Raw genomic sequence first — 6000 nt, 5'->3', positions numbered from 1 at the left:
TCTTGTCAATCGTTTCCTTATACATCTCAGTATTCAAAGTCATTTTCTATATGTTCTTTCACCTATACACATATAAAATAAAATGACAACAGTTTCATGGAAATCCGTTCAGTAGTTTTTGCGTGAAAGAGTAACAAACATCCATCTATCTATCCATACACACAAACTTTCGCGTTTATAATGTTAGTGAGATAATTTTAACACTAGCTATAAACCGCGACTTTGTCTGCTTGATGGTTGTATGGTGTGATGTCCATAGAGCTGTTCATTATAGGTTACCACTTACCATGAATCGTCAGCTTCTTTGCCATTCCAGTAACATAATAAAAAAACAACAAACACAAAGGAAATATATTGATACAGCTATAATTTAATTAAGACATGTTAATAAATCGCCTTGATATAACATGAATCTTGAAAACGCCTAAGGTTCTATCTTCGAAGCGCTCGATATATTATTTTCTTCAAATTTATTTTATAATAGTATTTCACTCTTTGATTAAAATGTTGATGTACATTTTTTGTAAATATGTACAATATTTTTTTTCCTGTTTTGTTAGTCATTACATCACGACCTCGTGGTCTAGCGGTTTAGCACACCGCCTTCAATCCGATGGTCGCTGTTTCGATTCCTCGCATGGTAAAAACATTTGTATTCATTAGTATGATTGTCCGTATCGGTCTGGGTCTTTACTATGTATATACTGAACATACAAAGAAACGTATTTATAAAAAAACTAGCTGTCCCGGCAAACGTTGTTTTGCCATATAAATTAATAACGCTATAAAAAAATAGGGGTTGATGATAGAAGGGTAAAAATTTGGGATTGTATGTAGTTTCAGGCACAGATAACATAATATTACGTTTCAGGCGTCCATAGAGTACGGTAACCGTTTACCATCAGATGGGCCGTATGCTTGTTTGCCACCTATGTGGTATAAAAATAAATTAATATAATTTATTATTATGCGTAATTTATAAATTACTAACGATTGCAGAATAGACCCCGATCCCCAATTGATTTACTCTCCAATTAAGTCCAATCCACTGAACTTCGACGAGACGATTCCTCGAAAATCGAATTCGGATATTTAGATACAGAAAACATATATAAAATACTATACCTAAGTACTATGTTCTTTGTTTTAATTATTCAGTTTGTGATTAATATTTTAAGAGGTTATTACTGTATTCATTCCTTTTTTTTTTAATACTACGATGGTGACAATCAAGTTTATGGCCCATTTGATGCTAAACAGATACCGTAGCTATGGACGCCTGAAACGTCAAGAGTGTCACGTGCGCATTGCAGACCCTCAAGAAACCTTAACATGCCTTACAAAACCTGTTGTACTTTCACCAGGGTTTTCACGTGCGCGTTACGGACCCTCAAATGAACCTTAACATGCCTTACAAAACCCCATGCTGTAGTCGCTCGAGACAACATCGGCAGGTAGTTCATTCCACAATCTAAGTGTATATTCATAATAATGAGCCATTATCTCGAAGAAGCAATATAGGTGTATAAAAATAGCTTATAAATAAATATAAACAATAATAATAATAGTCTCAGGACAATTCACACAGCGCCATCTAGACCCAAGTTAAGCTAGCTAAAGCTTGTGTTATGGGTACTAGATGACTGATACATATACATAGATACATATATTTTTTTTGTAAATACATACATATTATACATAGAAAATACCCAGACCGATACAAACAATCATACTCATGAATACAAATGTTTGTGCCGTGCGAGGAATCGAACCCGCGACCATCGGTCGTAAAGCGGTGTGCTAGAACGCTAGACCACCGAGGTCGTCATATAAATATAATTTTAACATTTTCATCTTCTACTGAAAACAACGTTTTTAAATATATGCCAATATGAGCATATTGGCATATCTTTAAAAACGTTTTCTACTAATCCTGTAAGAAACTTGCCAACTCTTCTCAAGAAGCAAGATAATAATAAAATATTTATTTATAATTTCGTAAGGTATTTAAAAAATACAAAAGAAATTAAAAAATTTATGATAAATATAAAAAATAAGAATATAGAGTGACATGATGTCAAACGAGTGTAACCAAAAATTTAAAAAAAATATTTCCCAGACCCGACTGATTTGTATCTAGTTTTTTATCGAACAAAACGCAACTCTCGATTCCAATTAAAAGGAATCCAAGATTAATCTCACACCGAAGCTCATTGCCTAAACGTTCAAAGTGAAGTTGAGTCAAAGAAAAAAGCAAAAAGACACACAACCACTTTTGCCTAAAGCGAACCGGTCTATCTAAGAAACCAACTTCATTCGGTCGCATTTCATTACACGAAGGTCAAACTAAACGTCTGACTCAAGTCAGATTCAGATGCATGTTGACGCTTACACCGACCGTACGTCTCTCGCGCTCCGACTGAAACAAAACTTTTTACGTCACAAAAAAATACGGAACACAACGTTTTTTTACGTGTAAATAAGTAAAAAAGACACTTTGTGTTAATAAAAGTTCGATAACAAAACAGTGGCACAGTTGTAACGTTTTCGATTCGTGATATCAGTAAAGTATAAAGTAGAAAGTTTGCATTGCTTTGACAAGTCTTGCTGTTTAAACAGTGTTGCGTGTAATAGTTTTAGTTTCGTGCAGTGCTTATGTGAGGTTTTTGAACTGTATCCGGAAACTTTTTGTTACTTGGTAAGTGTATTTATATATTTCCACTCAAATTTTGACAGATCCAACTGTCAAACTGTCAAATTTTCGTGTCAACTTCATTACAGGGCAATAAAGTAGCGAATGCAATTTATTTATGTATACATGGCATCTGTAGTGTAACATAAAAGTACTTATATTCTAAATTTAGTATGAAGTTAATTCAATGCATTACAAATTATAAAATAATTTAAAAAATATACTTACTCCACTTTGTCTCCAGCTGTTACATATTATGCAGTAATGTTAAGAATAATTAACTAAATTAATAATTAAAATAAGTTTTAATTAACAAATACCTTATTATATTAACCCTTACAGTTAACTATTACAGCTGCCATCGTTTTCATTTCGCTATAGACAACGCACCGTCAAGTTTTATTTTTAAGACTGGCTCCGCATCCAGTTTCGCCTGAACTTTACTTTTTTCTCTTGAAATATCTATGCAACCTTGATTGGACTGCTTAAGGCATTGTTGACTTACTGGCTTTAAATATTTTAATGGAACGTTTTAATGATTAATTTCAAAAGGGGTAAGAAAAGGGGTAGTTATATTTATAACCCTTTGTTATCATTACTTTGAAACGGATAAACTGATTTCAATGCGGTTTTTATTTAAATACTGTTGCTAGTTCTTAGATTTAATATGAAATATTTAATTGTCACGTGATAGGTACATATTGTGTTTGAATATTTTTATTCATACTTTAATTAACAATAAAATTGTAATAGGTATGTTTTTTAAATAAAACCTGTAATTTATGTATGCAGAGGTTAATATAAGTATTATTGCTAATAATTGCAATAATGACAACGAAGGGTGATTAAAGTAGGTGTCATATGAGTGGAAATAAACCAATTATTAATTGTTTAACCAGTTGTTGTATATTGAATGTTTTTTATATTTTATTATTTCATTGAATTAGTGCTAATCGGTGGTTTGTATTCACACACTTAAACTTAAATTGTAAGTAAGAATAAATTATTTAAAAGAGCAACACACAAGTTTCTTGCTTGTTCTTCTTGTGATGAGACAGCATTCCGAATGAGCGGTAGATTAAAAAAAAATGTTATGACTATTCAAAAGTGCTTCAATGTAAGTTTATTTGAATAAATGATTTTCTATTTTCTATTCTATTCTATTATCTATCTAAATAAGTAAACAAAACGAGTAATAAAAAAAATAAAAAAATATTTTTTTATTTTCATAAATGTTTGTGATATTTATGTAAGTAAATAAACAATATTTTTATTTCATAGTATTCTAACGTGATCATTATTTTCAAAACAGTCCAATTCTCAGATTGGACGCTCTTCCACAATGACTCTACATTTATACCTACAACGTTTAAAACTATTTCAATTGTAGGTACCTAATCTGATAAATATATTTAAAGTACAATAGTTTATTTGTAAAAACGTTAATTTGTTGATAAATTAATAAAACATATACAAAGAATAATCACTATAACATTTATCTGTTTTTATTTTATCGCTACCTTTTTCGTTATCACAATCAGGTCGCTACTTGTGTCTTATATCTTTTACATTAATATCAATTATTAACTATATGTATAATTAGTAAAAATAATAATAATAATAATCTCAAGACAATTCACACAGCGCCATCTAGACGAAAGTTAAGCTAGCTAAAGCTTACATAGATATTTTTTTCGTAAATACATACATATTATATATATAAAACTCCCACAGCGATAGAAGGAATCATACTCTTGAATACAAATGTTTGTGCCGTGCGAGGAATCGAACCTGCGACCATCGGACTTAAAGCGGTGTGCTAGACCACCGAGGCCGTCAAAATCAAATCACGGGATCTTACCACATTTTATATTTATTTATTGAGTTCCCGAAGCGGGTCACGGGTAGACTGACTCAGTTTACCCGTGATCATGGCGGTTGAAACACTGCCGAAATATCGGGAACTCAATAAATATAAAACGTGGTAAGATCCCGTGATTTTTTACTTATTATACGTATAAATAATAACCGTGTTAAATAATTAACTGTTCCTATTTAATAGAACTAGCTGACCCGCTCAACTTCATTTGCGTTTAATTTCCCTTTAGCAATATTTTTCATTGCAGCTCGGCTCCTATTAGTCGTAGCGTAATGTTATAGCTTAAAGCCTTCCTCGACAAATGGACTATCCGACACACAAAACATTTTTCAATGCGATCCAGTAGTTCCTGAGATTAGCGTGTTCATACAAACAAACTCTTCAGCTACATAATATTAGTATAGATAAATATTATAGATGTTGTATATGGTGTGCCGGTTGAAGGAGGAGAAATGGCAGTAAAATTATAGGGCAAAGAGGCAGGGTACCTCAAGCTATAGGAATGGCAATGCATATGAGGTTTTCTTATGGATGATAATGGAATGATGCACCCACCTGCGTTAACGGTTTACGCTGACCGAGCACCAGTGGTGATGCTTATCATCATGAGGTTTAAATATAAATAAATAAAATTGATGTGTCATTAAAATTAACAGCTTTTCATTAAATGCATTTGAAGTATATACAGAACCTACATAAAAAAAAATTAAGTTTCAGGCAGCTCATTCCAGAGATTAGTGAGAAAAAACAGATAGACATCTGTTTGTACTTGCTAATCTATGAAACGAATACTGACGGGAGTTTCACTGGGAGATAGCTAGTGTTATAAGTAAGGAGTAACTAACTTTTACTTTATAAATTTTATCTATTCTAATAAACAATAAAGTTTTAATTTCTTTTGTTTTAAGTATAAACTAGTCATTAATATAGTTAATGAGATATTAATGAGCATAATTTTATGATAAATAAAGTATAAATCTTTCTCGATGTTTAAATTACTTTACTTCATTACATACTTAGTATAAAACAAAGTCGCTGTCTGTCTGTCTCTATGTATGCTTAAATCTTTAAAACTACGCAACGGATTTTGAAGCGGTTTTTTTAATAGATAGAGTGATTCAAGAGGAAGGTTTATATATATAATACATGTACACACGTGCGAAGCCGGGGCGAGTAGCTAGTTAAAAAATAATCATATTAACATCTGCCTGTATTCATTTAAAGATTAAGCCTTTCTTTCAGTTGAAAACTTGTTATAAAACACATTGCACAAGAATGTACAGGTCATCGAACCCAATTACGATGATGCTGATGACGCAGATACCATCTCGGACGGTACCACCGTTGATTTATAATCACGATAAGGATCTTAATGTTGGCATATTGAACTAATTTTGAGAACATCTATGAGTTATTTATAGGTGCAACA

At 31.8% G+C, this 6000-nt stretch overlaps 1 protein-coding gene across 1 annotated transcript in view; it reads left to right on the top strand.

Annotated features, from left to right (window-relative positions):
* Positions 1-2369: 2369 nt before the first annotated feature.
* LOC131840659 (uncharacterized) overlaps positions 2370-6000 on the top strand; it is a 138326-nt gene continuing 134695 nt past the window's right edge. The window contains exon 1 of the mRNA XM_059188835.1: positions 2370-2698. The gene's annotated coding sequence lies outside the window, so the exon portion shown is untranslated. The remainder of the gene's footprint in view (positions 2699-6000) is intronic.

This window comes from Achroia grisella, unplaced genomic scaffold, assembly GCF_030625045.1.
Source record: "Achroia grisella isolate CSIRO2021 unplaced genomic scaffold, CSIRO_AGI_Agris_v1 utg149, whole genome shotgun sequence".
Taxonomy (NCBI): Eukaryota; Metazoa; Arthropoda; class Insecta; order Lepidoptera; family Pyralidae; genus Achroia; species Achroia grisella.
The sequence above is the reverse complement of the archived record's forward strand: the minus strand, read 5'-3'. Positions and strand labels throughout refer to the sequence as shown.